Source organism: Mauremys reevesii, linkage group 6, assembly GCF_016161935.1.
Source record: "Mauremys reevesii isolate NIE-2019 linkage group 6, ASM1616193v1, whole genome shotgun sequence".
Taxonomy (NCBI): Eukaryota; Metazoa; Chordata; order Testudines; family Geoemydidae; genus Mauremys; species Mauremys reevesii.
Window position 1 is genome coordinate 43,323,868 of NC_052628.1, and position 13,545 is coordinate 43,337,412.

Genomic DNA, 13,545 nt, shown 5'->3' on the forward strand with positions numbered 1-13,545 from the left:
GGGAGGCCAAGATAGACCTTAAGAAAAAAGCCACACCTCTCTCTCTAAGAAAGCAAACTTTTCAGCTCAATTAACCTACATTAAACCAAAATCAATGGGCTCACCTGTTTACACTGGCTTTTAATAAATTGCCATCACAATGAGGCATGGTTTGTATATAATTTTACTGAGTTACCTACTTGGATGATTTATAATTGTTGATTTTAAATTGACTGCAGTGTGTCCAGATGTCATGGCAATTGGCACTCTATACGCAGATAACGAACTAATTAAAATAAATTGTTAATTTCTTAGGGTTGGACCCTGTTAACTATCTATAACAAATAACACATCCATCCACAGGGCGATAAGATCCCATTAGCTGAGGAAGTCTTTTTTTTATAGTCTGTTATGGGAGTTGGAAGATCGATTTTAAAAGAAATGTCTTTCAAGCCATTGGCTCTTCTTCCTCAAAGAACCTTAAAACCTAAGTGTGATAAAACATATATTTGTACTGCACACCAATGTTAACTACTGTGATGGGCAAGGCCAGATGGCTACAGTAAAGTAGTGAGGAACATGTATGTTAGCTCCAGGCTAAACAAATCCCTGGTACCATGGTAACCAAATGGCAATTGCTCCAGGTTAATCAAGATACCTGGGGCCACTTAAGATCCTTCTAGAAGGCAGTGGAGATAGCTAGATTGATTGGGACACCTGAAGCCAATCAGAGGCTGCCTTGAACTAGTTAAAAGCCTCCCAGCTAGTCAGTGAGGTGTAGGTGTCAGGAGCTATAGGAAGGAGTCATGCTGTTGGAGGAATGAAGAAGTACAAAGCCATATGAGGTGCATGGAAGGAGGTCCTGAGGTAAGGGTGAAGGAGATATTAAGTGGGGGCTGCTGTGGGGAAGTGGCCCAGGTAATTGTACACATCCTATTTCCAAAAAGTCAGCTACTATAGCTGCTAATTTTAGGGTCCCTGGGCTGGAGCCTGGAGTAGAGGGTGGGCCTGGGCTCCCCTGTCCCCTCCATGATTAATCACTGAGAATGGGAGACAACAAAGACTTTGTGAGGGAGGATTGCATCTCCTCACCTCCCTTGTTGGTTTATGATGAAAATGGCTCAGTAAGCTGTGACCGTTGCCTCTAGAGAGAGAAGGGCTACGTGGAGGTCACAGTGAGCCTCTGAGGCTAGCAAAATCTGCCAGGAAATGCAGGACCCATGGAGTCAAGGACAGTACTTTGTCACACTACCAACACTGCTAAGGTGTTGGAAGGGTCTTCATCAAACTGACCAAAGCAAAGGGTAGATGCTCCTGTTGGTGGTACACTGTAGAGAAGGGGCACAAGAGCAGCAAAGCAGAGGTGACTTTTCAAGAGGAAAAGTAGCTTAGCTCTGCCACTGTAGTTCCTCCAAGATTGCAATGCAGGCACTCACCTCAGTGCAGTAGAAGAGGCATGACAAATGGGAGGAGGAAGAATCAGAAACAGCCACTCTACACAGTGTTTACATCCTTAGTTAAAATCAGCCCTGCTAACTACAGTCAATCCTTAAAGGCCTCTTTAATTTTAAATTGTGATGAGGTGTGTGAGGCAACCCTTCTTTGAGCATGTGTGCGCACATGTGTCTGCTTGTGCATGGTTGTCACTGCATGATGATATTTGAGATACTAATTTTGGCCTCAATCCAACCAATTGCTCTGCATGGATAGAGCCCTGAACCTGCATACGGCCCCGTCGCAGTCAGGGGAATGCTGAAAGGTGCAGATATCTGCCTGCATGGAACAGCTTGCAAGATAGGGGTTAGAGTGATCACCTTTGATCCAGGTAATGGCAGTAGACTCATTGATTTGTTAATACATAAACCTTAATTTCTTTCACTGATTTAAAACGTTTGACCAGTTACTACCATAAATTGTCTTTTTAGCATTAAGCCTAGCTTTTGCTCCCATGCATTTAGATGCTTTTTTAACTTCATAAGCTGACAGTCCTGTTTGCAGTGCTATGTTGTGGTACATTTGAAGAGTATTTGGTGTTCTCATTTTTCTGCTTGCTACAGGTGCTTTTGTAACACCGACAGACCCTGGTCGTCAGCAGGCAGGACTGAACCTGTGGTCTCTGGAGCTTCGTGCATGAGCCTCTACAGCATGAGCTAAAAGCCAACTGTCTCTTAGTTAAGGCTGTAGAGCAGACTTGATTAACTCTCTCTCTCCCTCTCTTTCAGTGGTCTCGGTGCCACTAGATGGGACAGAACACCACACACAGGAGGTGTGTGGGTTACACTTTACCTTGGAATGAAATTGCCAACCTTAAAAAAGCTCCAACTAGTTCAGAAGAGAGTAGCTCACTTACTCAGCAACAGGGGCCACTGAGATCACATCATCCTGGTGCTGCTGTGCTCTTTTCCCTAGATCACCACTGAATAACACGTTGTAGTCAAGGTTTTTATCATCAGGGCTGGGCAAGCAGGGGAGTTGCCCTGAGCAACCCCTTTCAGGGGACACTACATTGTTATGCCGTCAAAAATGTTTTCCACCTGGACAGCAAAATGACTAGGACCAGCCTCCTGTTTATAATCTTCTTTAAAGCTCTCCATGGGACTAACCCAAGTTACTGCTCCATCCTGTGTGATCATTGTTTGTTTGTGTTACACTAAGCATATAGAGGCTCCAACTGAGATTTAGGCCTCCTTTTGTACTAGGCACTGTGTACAGACATAATGAGACAGTCTCTGTCCTGGAGAGCTCATAATCTAACAATGAGCGGGAGAAAGGAAGAATTATAACCCTAGTCTGCAGACAGCAAACTGAGGTACAGAGACATTAAGTGACTTGCCATGTCACTCAAGAAGTGTGTGGTAGAATGGGGATTGAGCCTAGGTTTCTTGAGTCCTCATCCAGATCTTAAGCACAAGGCTATCCTTCTGCTCACAAGCACCACTGATAGCTATTTTCTGCTGGAACAATGGAACTTGCATCCTCAAGGAAAAAACCTATGTATCCAGAAGACAGGACTGTTTTAGCAACTGGTCTGCAACTGTGGCTTCCATGAACCTCAGGGCTTTCAGAACAAAATGCAAGATCTATTTATTTTACAGAGCCTTGCCACAGTAATCCCACCAGAATCTCATATTTAAAACAACAACAAAAAAAGTCCCTACAGAATGGAAGAAAGAGACAGAAAAAGATAGAGATCTTCTTGTATTTACAAACATAAATTTGTAAGGTATTCAGATACAATAAGAATTGGCATCATGTAAGAAGACAGATAGATGTTCTGCCATTATAATTTAATTTGTTTCAATACACTTTCTATTGCCAGTGTTATCTCTTATCTAGGAAATGTCGTACTAAATTACTATTCAAGATTCCTTTTGCATGTCTTACAATTCTTTCTCTTCCTGGTGATATCTGGGAGCATCTTTCAAAGTTCTCCTAAAACAGGTTAACACAATATTCTTTGCATCTTTTATTGTGAGTTTTTATGCATTTCCGGTGGCAGTAGGCCTACACATCATAGGCAAAAGAGATTAGATTAAATGTGACTATCAAACACTTCTCTGTAGGTGGGCCTGATCCTACCCTGCCCTTTATTTAAATGGGAGCAGTATTAAGCTTAATATTTGTACCATATAGAAAAATTTTCATTCCGTAATACAAGGGATGGCAAATCAAATTAGAGGTAATACATTTAAAAAGGATCAAAGGAAGTAATCTTATATGCAACATGTAACTCCATTGTGAAACTAAATGGACTTGTGATATAAGGAACAAAAGAGAGAAGTCAATGTTGACGTTGTCCTTTTCTGCTAGGAAAAGAAAGGGAACTGCAAAACTGTACAGTAATTTATAAGATTTAGGAATGTATTGAAGGTTTATTATATTTTCACTGAGGTAAGACTAAATGATCCTCTGAAATTTGAGCTGGAATAGAGAAAATGATAAAAACAATTGATTCTTTGTAAGTAGATAAATGAGTGTGTTCATATTTTGTGTGTTCATTACTTACAACATTTACACATTTATGAATAAGTATGGCAGATCTGTTTATATGCATTGATTAGCTGTATGTTCTTTCAGTAACTCTTCCTGTCATACTTGCCTGTACTGTACTTTTGGTCTGTCACCTAAATGATTACATAACTGTTAATACCTTCCCTTTTGGGGAATAAATTTAGTGTTTGTGACAGGTGCCAGACTGATAGCCCTGAAAGCTAAAGTCCTTTGTGTAAGCACAGAAAATGCACAGCACAGGGAGCAGCAGTGCAATCGTCCTTATACTGCCCCGGGAAAATGCCTCAATCCTGTTCAATCTGACACCACCAGTCTCCTGCACCAAACAACTGCTGGGGCTGATTGTTCCATCAATTGTACTGAAGACAATGGAAGTTACCTACATGTGACTGATGGGTTAATCAGGGCCTTGCCATCTTGTTCTATCCCTTGTATTGCAGCTGCCCATGACTCTCAACAGAAAGGAAGAAAAAAAATAGTGCCCAATCCTGTATGGGACTACTCACATGAGTACGGGCAATGAGTTCAATGGGACTACTCATTTAACTGTGGAATTGTCACATGGCTTGGGTAATCAATGTCTCTTATCAGGCATTATGTTTTCTAACTTCACAATGCACCCAGGCCCCGTCAGTTTTGGGAGTGAGAAACTTGGGAAATGATGTGTGTGAACATTGTCATCACCAGCATCTTTAAAAAATATAATGTTTCGTGGATTCTCAACCAAATCAAAACACTTTTAACTCTTGACCAAGTTTGGTTAAAAACATTTTTTTTTCCCTTGGGCAAATTGAGAATTTTTAGCCATTTTCACTGAAATGCTGTGAATACATGTGGAAACAATTCAGTTTTGCTATGGATCAGATTTGTGAAAATTTGTCTGTTTTTGTCCATGTTTTACCTTACTGCCATTCAAGTCAATGGCAAAATTCCCATTGACTTGAATAGTGCAAGATCAGCCCCTTAAAGAATAGTGTCCTTTTTGTAACTTGTCTGAAGCCATTTTTACTGGAGACACATGGAAGAATGTGTAGAATGGTATGTCTTTACTAGATACTTGATTTAGTACTGCTATCATTATATTGAAGAGAACAGTTTTATTCTCTCACAATCAAACTTCTTTCAGTTAAACTAAAAAAACCCCAGACGTTCACTCCTTCATTACCATTGTGCTTTAACTATATCTTATCACTTAGAACAGGGCAGTAAATTAGATTTTATATCTATAGATTTCATTCTCTACTTAGAAATATTTATAATTGCAAAAATGTGGCTCAGCTCCTCTGCACTGGCTAGATATACACTAAGAAACCTTATTATTTAAACAGTACTTAAAAAGAACAACATTATTGTTATTTATTATTCTATGTATTTTGATGGTGCCTACTAGTAGAAACCACAATGAGGATTGGAGCTCATTGTTCTGTATAAATATATAATAAGAGACAGTTTCTGTGCCAAAGCGCTTACAGTCTAATTTAAATAAATAAAATCAGCTGTCTCTGATGCATAACCTAACCATCATTGGTTGATGGATTTCCTGTAAACATTACAGCAAAGGTGGGTCTTGAGTAATTACACTAAATACTGCAATATTGTTATAAGATGCACAGGTGGACTCTTATTGTAGAATACTTTAAATAATTTTTAAATAATTGGAGATATACCAATCTCATAGAACTGGAAGGGACTCCTGAAGGGTCATTGAGTCCAGCCCCCTGCCTTCACTAGCAGGACCAAGTACTGATTTTGCCCCAGATTCCTTGAGGGGGCCACTTAGGATTGAATTCACAGCCCTGGGTTTAGCAGGCCAATGCTCAAACCACTGAGCTATCCCTCCCCCCTGTAGTACATTTTTATAAAGGGAATTCCACATTTGCACTTCTAGAAACAGGTACGTTTTCCGCACATTGGCATGTATTTTTTTTTTAATATTTTTTCTTTTCCTAAAAGGTCTCACCAGTCATACCATCTTATGATGTGATCCCATCAGCTATCACAAACTAAGGCGGGTTGAACTGGATCAAGACTTGGAAGGGATGCTGCCAAGAAACAAGTAGAGTGATTTCAAAATTTCAACCTAACTTTAATGGAAGATGTCTAAATCCCCTAGACCACTTTGAAAATTGCAAACTTTCATCCTCCATTAAATGGTGATGATGAAATAACTCCCCTCTGGGTAAGAACTGAACAAACATCCCAGACTTGTGTTAGGAGACATAGTACTAGTGGAAGTCCTATCATTAGGATAAAACATAAAGCCAAAGTTCTGATCACTTGTGAACTGCCGGGGCTTCTTTGTATGAGCATAGGTATTAGCTTTAGTGTCCTGGAAAACCTTCAAGATGAATAATTACATCTTGCCTACTTTAATTTTCCCTGCAGCAACAATGGTGTTCATGTCTTGTCCAAAACTGCTACATAGTTTTGCTGTATGCTACATTTCTCTGAGAGACACATGATGAACTACAATACAGTTGCTTCCTTTCAGTTGCAGATAAAGTGATCCCTGTGATATATCAGTCTGTAAAGCAAAGTGCTTTGGATTCCTTTTGGGATGATGCTATATAAATGTAATATTATATTTTTATTTATTTTATTACATTTTTTGTTTCAATGTCACCATATTACTGGAAATCAATATCCATATACTTCAATAACTTCTGTTTGTACCTTACAGTTTATTAAGTGTAAATAAGGTCATGATCCTTCAGACCACAAGAAATTTAACCTAGCAGAGAATAGTACATATTTGTTCTTTTTTTCTCCTCCTTATAGTGCACATGGAATTGTCAAATTAAAATGCCCAGTTCTTGTTGAGAACTAACACATGATGGAAGGGATGTCTTTTCAAAGAACTTTCTCTTAGGGAAAAAAAGCGGTTTTAAATTTTATAATGCAATATTTAAATATTTCATCATTTTTCTCCCAGAAAATGATAGCAATACTACAGCAGGTGATAGAAATAACCTTTTATTAAAAGTGAATTTTTATAGTAGGACTGGATGGCTCAGGAAATCAGTAATGGAACATAGAACTTTTCCTTTCTAGCTCATCAGTTCATGTTTGTCTATGGCTGATAAAGGCCCCAAATTATCATCATCACCTGGCTGCTTGGTGGACCATTTGAAATGGGTTGATGGTCCTGGTCCAGTCATAAAAGATAGGTATCTATGTTGTTGGCACTAATTGTCACCCTTGTTGGCAGACTCATTAAAGAGGTATCTTATTTAATGATTATATAAGTTTTTCTGTGGTACTCATTACTGAAGTATCTGAGCATCTCACAAATATTAGTGACTTTAGCACCACAGGATCACTATGAGATAGGAAAGTATTTTATCCCCATTGTATAGAATAGATGAAGAAATGGAGGCACAGAGAAGTTGGCCAAGGTCTGCAGGAGTTGCCTAGAAAATCTGCAGTGGAGCTGCCTGGGAGTATGTTAGATCTTCTGATTCCCATCCTTAACCACACAGACATCCTTCCAAATCTTCTCAGCATTAGGAAAGGTACCACTAAGAGAGGGTTAAGGCAAAATGAAGGGACAATATCAAAGTTGATCTGCTACAGCCCATACCATAACTGTTACATACATGATGTCAGTCTCAAGTGCTATTAGTAAAACACCTTTCAGAAACAACATTCACTTCATAAATAATTGTGACATCTTTAAGTGTTGAGGAAAGGTGCTTCATGTACAGTACTGGAGACTGACGTTGTAGAGTGTCAGCTGTGTGCTGTATCATAGCAATAGATATATTCTGATTAACATACAAAATAAACTTGTCCACTTAAGACAACAATAGAATCATACATTATAGTTTTGTGAACAAATTGGTTTGGGCCTGTTTGTTTGTTCTTTTTAAACTATTATTAAACAAGGGTCAGCCACCTAGCAGTCTAGTTTGCATTCAGGTTGGAATCATAAGCAATTTACCTCTTTGCTGTTATGTTTAGTGTCTCAGCTTTTGCACTAGTGCTTAATGGCATTGATTAGTTTGTGCTATGCTAATTTTTAGCACAAGGAGAGAATTGATTTACTTCAAGCTTGGTATATCTTAGCACTGAAGTGGAAATAATTCCATTGAAAATATGGAAAATGAGCAATCACCTTAACAATTGAACAAATTACTTGACATTTGTGGGGCTAAAATGTTCAATAGATCAGAGGATTTTTGTATTAAAAATAAATCAGCCCACCTATTACTTAGCTAGATGAATAAAGGCTCTTCCACAGAAAGAGTAGCAAGAATAATAGCAAGAATAATACTGACCACAGATCCATATTTCAGAAATTCAGTGGCTAGTATTTCTTTGATTCGTATTATAGGCCCAGTGTGGTCAGATAATGATCAGTGTAATTCAGTCATTTCTAGGGCAGTTCTACCTGGAGGGTCATGGATTCTGTGACTGCCTGTTCCCCACCCTGGACCCCAACATTGGGGAAAGACCCTAATGTGGTGCTCCTTGTTAGTATTATTTTGCAGCACTCAAGTGTGTGAAGTGCTTCACATTATAAAAAGAAGACAAGGTCTCTACACCAAAGACCTTGCATGAGGCACCGAGATGGTAATGAGAGGATGGTAGGGTTGGAGGAGGAAAGACAGAGGTTACACCAATAAGATTCATGGTTATTCAGCAAATAGTAAAGCCTGGTGGAACAAAATATAATTCTGAAATATAAATCAATTCATGTAAAAAGCTACAATGGGGCTGCATGAGCAACCTTAATTCTGTCATTTCCTAACTTTTGAGTGCCAGGCTTTTTAATGTTTGTTTAACATTGGGTTTTTTTTAAATGCAATTTCTGCCCAGTCTCCACTGCAGCCTCTTCCTATCCCTTTCTGCTCCTGTTCCCCTCATGCCCCGACCTTGGCTCTGGATCCTGTCCACAACCCCTGCTCATGTCCCCCCTCCCTATCATCTCTTCCTCACCCCTCCGCATTCAAGTCAGGCTTCTTCCTCCCCTCACACTGCATGGACACCAGCAGGGAAGCACTGAGAGTACAGAGAGAGAGCCTCCCTACTCTCAATTCCAGTGCCTGCACCACAGCAGCTCCCAGAAGCCAAGATGGCCAACTGTTGGGAAAGTCCTACTTTTCTTTGGGCTGCAGCATGCTCAGGTGCTCTGTGGGGATGGAGCATATGCCTGGTCACAGATAAGAGTCGTGTGGAGATGAAGCCCTGAGAGAGAGATTCTCCAAGAATTTAGCTCTCAAACTCTTGCAAATGTCTACTGTGCATCTTCAAACTGAGATTTTTCAAAAATTTATAACTTGGCCAAATGGTCATGGAAATAGGAAAACACACATCCCTGACACCAAGGCATCCCATACTGCCAAATTTCAAATCCCTGCTCCAAAGCATGGAAGCACTAGACTCGTAGACTTTAAAGCCAGACTTTAAGATCATCATAGTCATTTAGTCTGATCTCCTGCACATTACAGGTTACAGAGAATCCACCATTAGTTCAAACCAGCAAGTGACCCATGCCCTATGCTGCAGATGAAGGTGAAAATCTCTCAGGGTCCTGCCAATCTGGCCTGGGGAGGAAATTCTTTCCTGACCATAAATATGGAGATCAGGTAGACCCTGAGCATGTGGACAGCTAGACACCTGGGAAATAATTCTCTGCAGTCCTCAGAGCCCTCGCCATCTAGAGTCTCATTTCCAGCCATTGGAAATATTTGCTAATAGTTATGAGGATGGGGCATATGGCATTGTGTGCAACCTCATCATACCATCCCCTCCATAACTTATCAAGCTTGGTCATGAAACAAATTAGGGTTTTTTGCCCCACTGTTCCCCTTGGAAGACTGTTCCAGAGCTTCACTCCTCTGATGGTTAGAAACCACCTAATTTCAAATTAAACTTGTTGATGGCCCTTAACTCCTCTCCCTCCCTGGTGTTTATTCTCTGATGTTTTTATAGAGACCAATCAGACCTCCCCTCAGCCTTTGTCTTGTTAGGCTAAATGAGCCAAGCTTACCAACAAAATGGCTGTAAGAATTTAACATGGACAAAACAACCCTTGTCTCTAATCTTGTTCTCAGAAACACCAGAACCATTTTAGCTGAAATCCCCCCAACTCCGCCTCAATATTATATATATAAAAAAATCAGTCTGAGGCAGATACCTGCTGTGAAAAATTTCAGCCCAAACAGTTGGGCAAAGTTATAAGCAACTGAAAAAAGAGTCTTATAGTGGAAAGTATTGGGCATCCTTAACTATAGGCAGAAAACTACCATAAAATTGTGAGGAAAAAATGGGAGACCAGGAGATGCCTCTTATACCCCTTTCAGCCTTCTTGAGTAAGAAGTGGACTATATAAAGACTGAACTTACAATGCATACTGTATTTTAGAGGGAAAAAAACAAGTCAGCATTTGTGCAGTTAGCACTAAGTGGTATCTGAGATACCAGTTTTTCCTTTATATTTACAGTAGAAAATAACTGTGTGGCATCAATAGGCCAATGTTGATTTTTTTTTTAAATAACTGCTGTATTTAGTTAAAAGAATGCTATCTTGTGTCTGAAAATCAAATTGATTTATTGCTCCAACTCAGTTCTCCACAGATGCATATTAAAAAAAAAAAAAAGAAAAACCCAGACCACATACACTGGATAAGCAATCTATAATAGTATTTTTTGATATTATCCTGTCAGTTAACTATACATGTATTAATTTTCATATAATGTTAATAGAAAATGGCATGAATAAACTTCATTTTGAAAACACCTTGTTTCTCAAATCAAGGAAGTGACCAAAATCAATTTCTGACTGTATTGTTTAAATGTTAGACTTGACATATTTGATATGACTATGATTGTAAAGATAGCGTGCCAATCCTGTCTTTCTTTACATACAATAAAACACTGACAATGTCTTCCAATCTCTTTATGCAAAAGAAAAAAAATGATTTTAAGCATATGAAATCTCATTGTGAGCTTAGTTTTTGTAATAGAAATTGAAACTTCAAATTAACTTCAATTTAAAATATACATACATTTGTGTGATAAGTTACAAAATGTTTAATTGTAAGCAATATAATGTTTGATAAATATACATACCCTGAGAGATATCTTTAATGGAGTTCAGTTGTATTCAGTCATTTGTTATTCTACTATGCAGTCCTTAGGGAGAATGAATTTCAGCATGGTTTGCTTCAGAAACTAATATCCAACAAATCATTCTTATATTGTAGTTGAACGCCTTAACCACTCAGCCACCACACCTCTTATATTCACAATAGTTGTTTTACACCTACAAATCCAATCAAATTGCAACTACTACTGCAGCATTAAGTTTCCTTCCAGATGTGCATTTCTATGCAATCCGTATAGTTCAACACACATGTAACTTATGCCTTTTTAATTTTTTTTTATCTAATGTTACAACATTGTCAGGGGCAGGCACCAGTAGTCCTGCCTAATGGTTAGAACCAGGCTGAGGGGTCTAGGTACCAAAGCTGGGGGCTCAGGGTTAGAGCAGAAATCAGGAACCAGAAACCAGAACCAAGAGTCAGAGCTAGAGTCAGGTACCAGAAACCAGAGCCAGGGGTCAGAGTCAGAGCTGGCATCAAAGCCAGAGCTCGGAAGGGAATGCAGGACCAGAGCAGGGGAGGAACAAGATAGGGGCAAGACTGGAGCAGGGCAAGAACAAGGCTGGGGCAAGTGTGATCACAGCCCTAGAAAGAAATATTGAGCAGGTGGTCACCAGCTACTGAGCTTAGAAGCAGGCTTTCTGGCTTTCTTCACCCAATCATGTGGGCTGGCCAGTCAGGTGATCACCGGGACCAGATGGCATTCACCCAAGAGTTCTGAAAGAACTCAAATGTGAAGTTGCGGAACTATTAACTAAGATTTATAACCTGTCCTTTAAATCGGCTTCGGTACCCAATGACTGGAAGTTAGCTAATGTAACGCCAATATTTAAAAAGGGCTTTAGAGGTGATCCTGGCAACTACAGACCGGTAAGTCTAATGTCAGTACCGGGCAAATTAGTCAAAACAATAGTTAAGAATAAAATTATCAGACACATAGAAAAACATAAACTGTTGAGCAATAGTCAACATGATTTCTGTAAAGGGAACAAAGAGTAGGAATTAATGGTAAATTCTCAGAATGGAGAGGGGTAACTAGTGGTGTTCCCCAAGGGTCAGTCCTAGGACCAATTCTATTCAATTTATTCATAAATGATCTGGAGAAAGGGGTAAACAGTGAGGTGGCAAAGTTTGCAGATGATACTAAACTGCTCAAGATAGTTAAGACCAAAGCAGACTGTGTAGAACTTCAAAAAGATCTCACAAAACTAAGGGATTGGGCAACAAAATGGCAAATGAAATTTAATGTGGATAAATGTAAAGTAATGCACATTTGGAAAAAATAACCCCAACTATACATACATATGATGGGGGCTAATTTAGCTACAACGAGTCAGGAAAAAGATCTTGGAGTCATCGTGGACAGTTCTCTGAAGATGTCCATGCAGTGTGCCGAGGCGGTCAAAAAAGCAAACAGGATGTTAGGAATCATTAAAAAGGGGATAGAGAATAAGACTGAGAATATATTATTGCCCTTATATAAATCCATGGTACATCCACATCTCAAATACTGTGTACAGATGTGGTTTCGTCACCTCAAAAAAGATATACTGGCACTAGAAAAGGTTCAGAAAAGGGCAACTAAAATGATTAGGGGTTTAGAGAGAATCCCATATGAGGAAAGATTAAAGAGGCTAGGACTCTTCAGCTTGGAAAAGAGGAGACTAAGGGGGGTGTTATAGGTTTATTCCCCACTTTGAACTTTAGCGTCCACAAGATGGGGACCTGCATGGACTCCTCTAAACTTAAATCCTAGTTTAGATCTGGTACACTGCCACCAGCTAGAAGACATATTTCCAGACTCTCCAAGTTTTCCTGAAGTATTTTTTACTGTTTAGTATTGTGAGTATTAGAAAGGCGGATTAGTCTTATAATTAATTTTTACATTTGCAATTGTGTGTTTGCTGGAAAAATATCTTTATTTCTGTTTGCTGTTACTTTGATTATTCTGATAAAGGAGGGGGCGGGGAAGTCTCTCCAGGTTTATAAGCTAGACCCTGTATATTTTCCACCCTGGTGTTACAGAGATAGTGTACTTTTTCTTTCTTTTAATAAAATCTTTTCTTTTTTAGAACCTAATTGATTTCTTCCCTTGTTTGGAATCTCAGGGGAAGGGAGTGGGGAGAGGGAATCCCTCTTTGTTTGATTCAAGGAGTTTGAATCAAGGTATCTCTCCCAAACAGGGCCGGCTCCAGAGCCCAGCGGGGCAAGCACCCGCCTGGGGCGGCCCTTTCCCGGGGGGGTGGCAGGCTGGGCCGGCGGACCTGCCACAGTCATGCCTGCGGGAGGTCCACCGGAGCCCCGGGAGCAGCGGACCTGCCGCAGGCATGACTGCAGACAGTTCGCGCTGGTCCCGCGGCGCCGCAGGACCTCCCGCCGGCACGCCTGCGGCAGTTCAAGCGGAGCCGCCGGACCAGCGAACCGCCCGCAGCTGCGGGAGGTCCAGCCGA

At 40.1% G+C, this 13,545-nt stretch overlaps 1 long non-coding RNA gene across 1 annotated transcript; it reads left to right on the forward strand.

The window, feature by feature from the left end:
• The first annotated feature begins 775 nt into the window (after positions 1-775).
• LOC120408374 lies at positions 776-4,163 on the forward strand. The gene is made up of 2 exons (XR_005600651.1): positions 776-846; positions 2,202-4,163. It is a non-coding gene; the product is annotated as an uncharacterized LOC120408374 (long non-coding RNA).
• Positions 4,164-13,545: the final 9,382 nt, after the last annotated feature.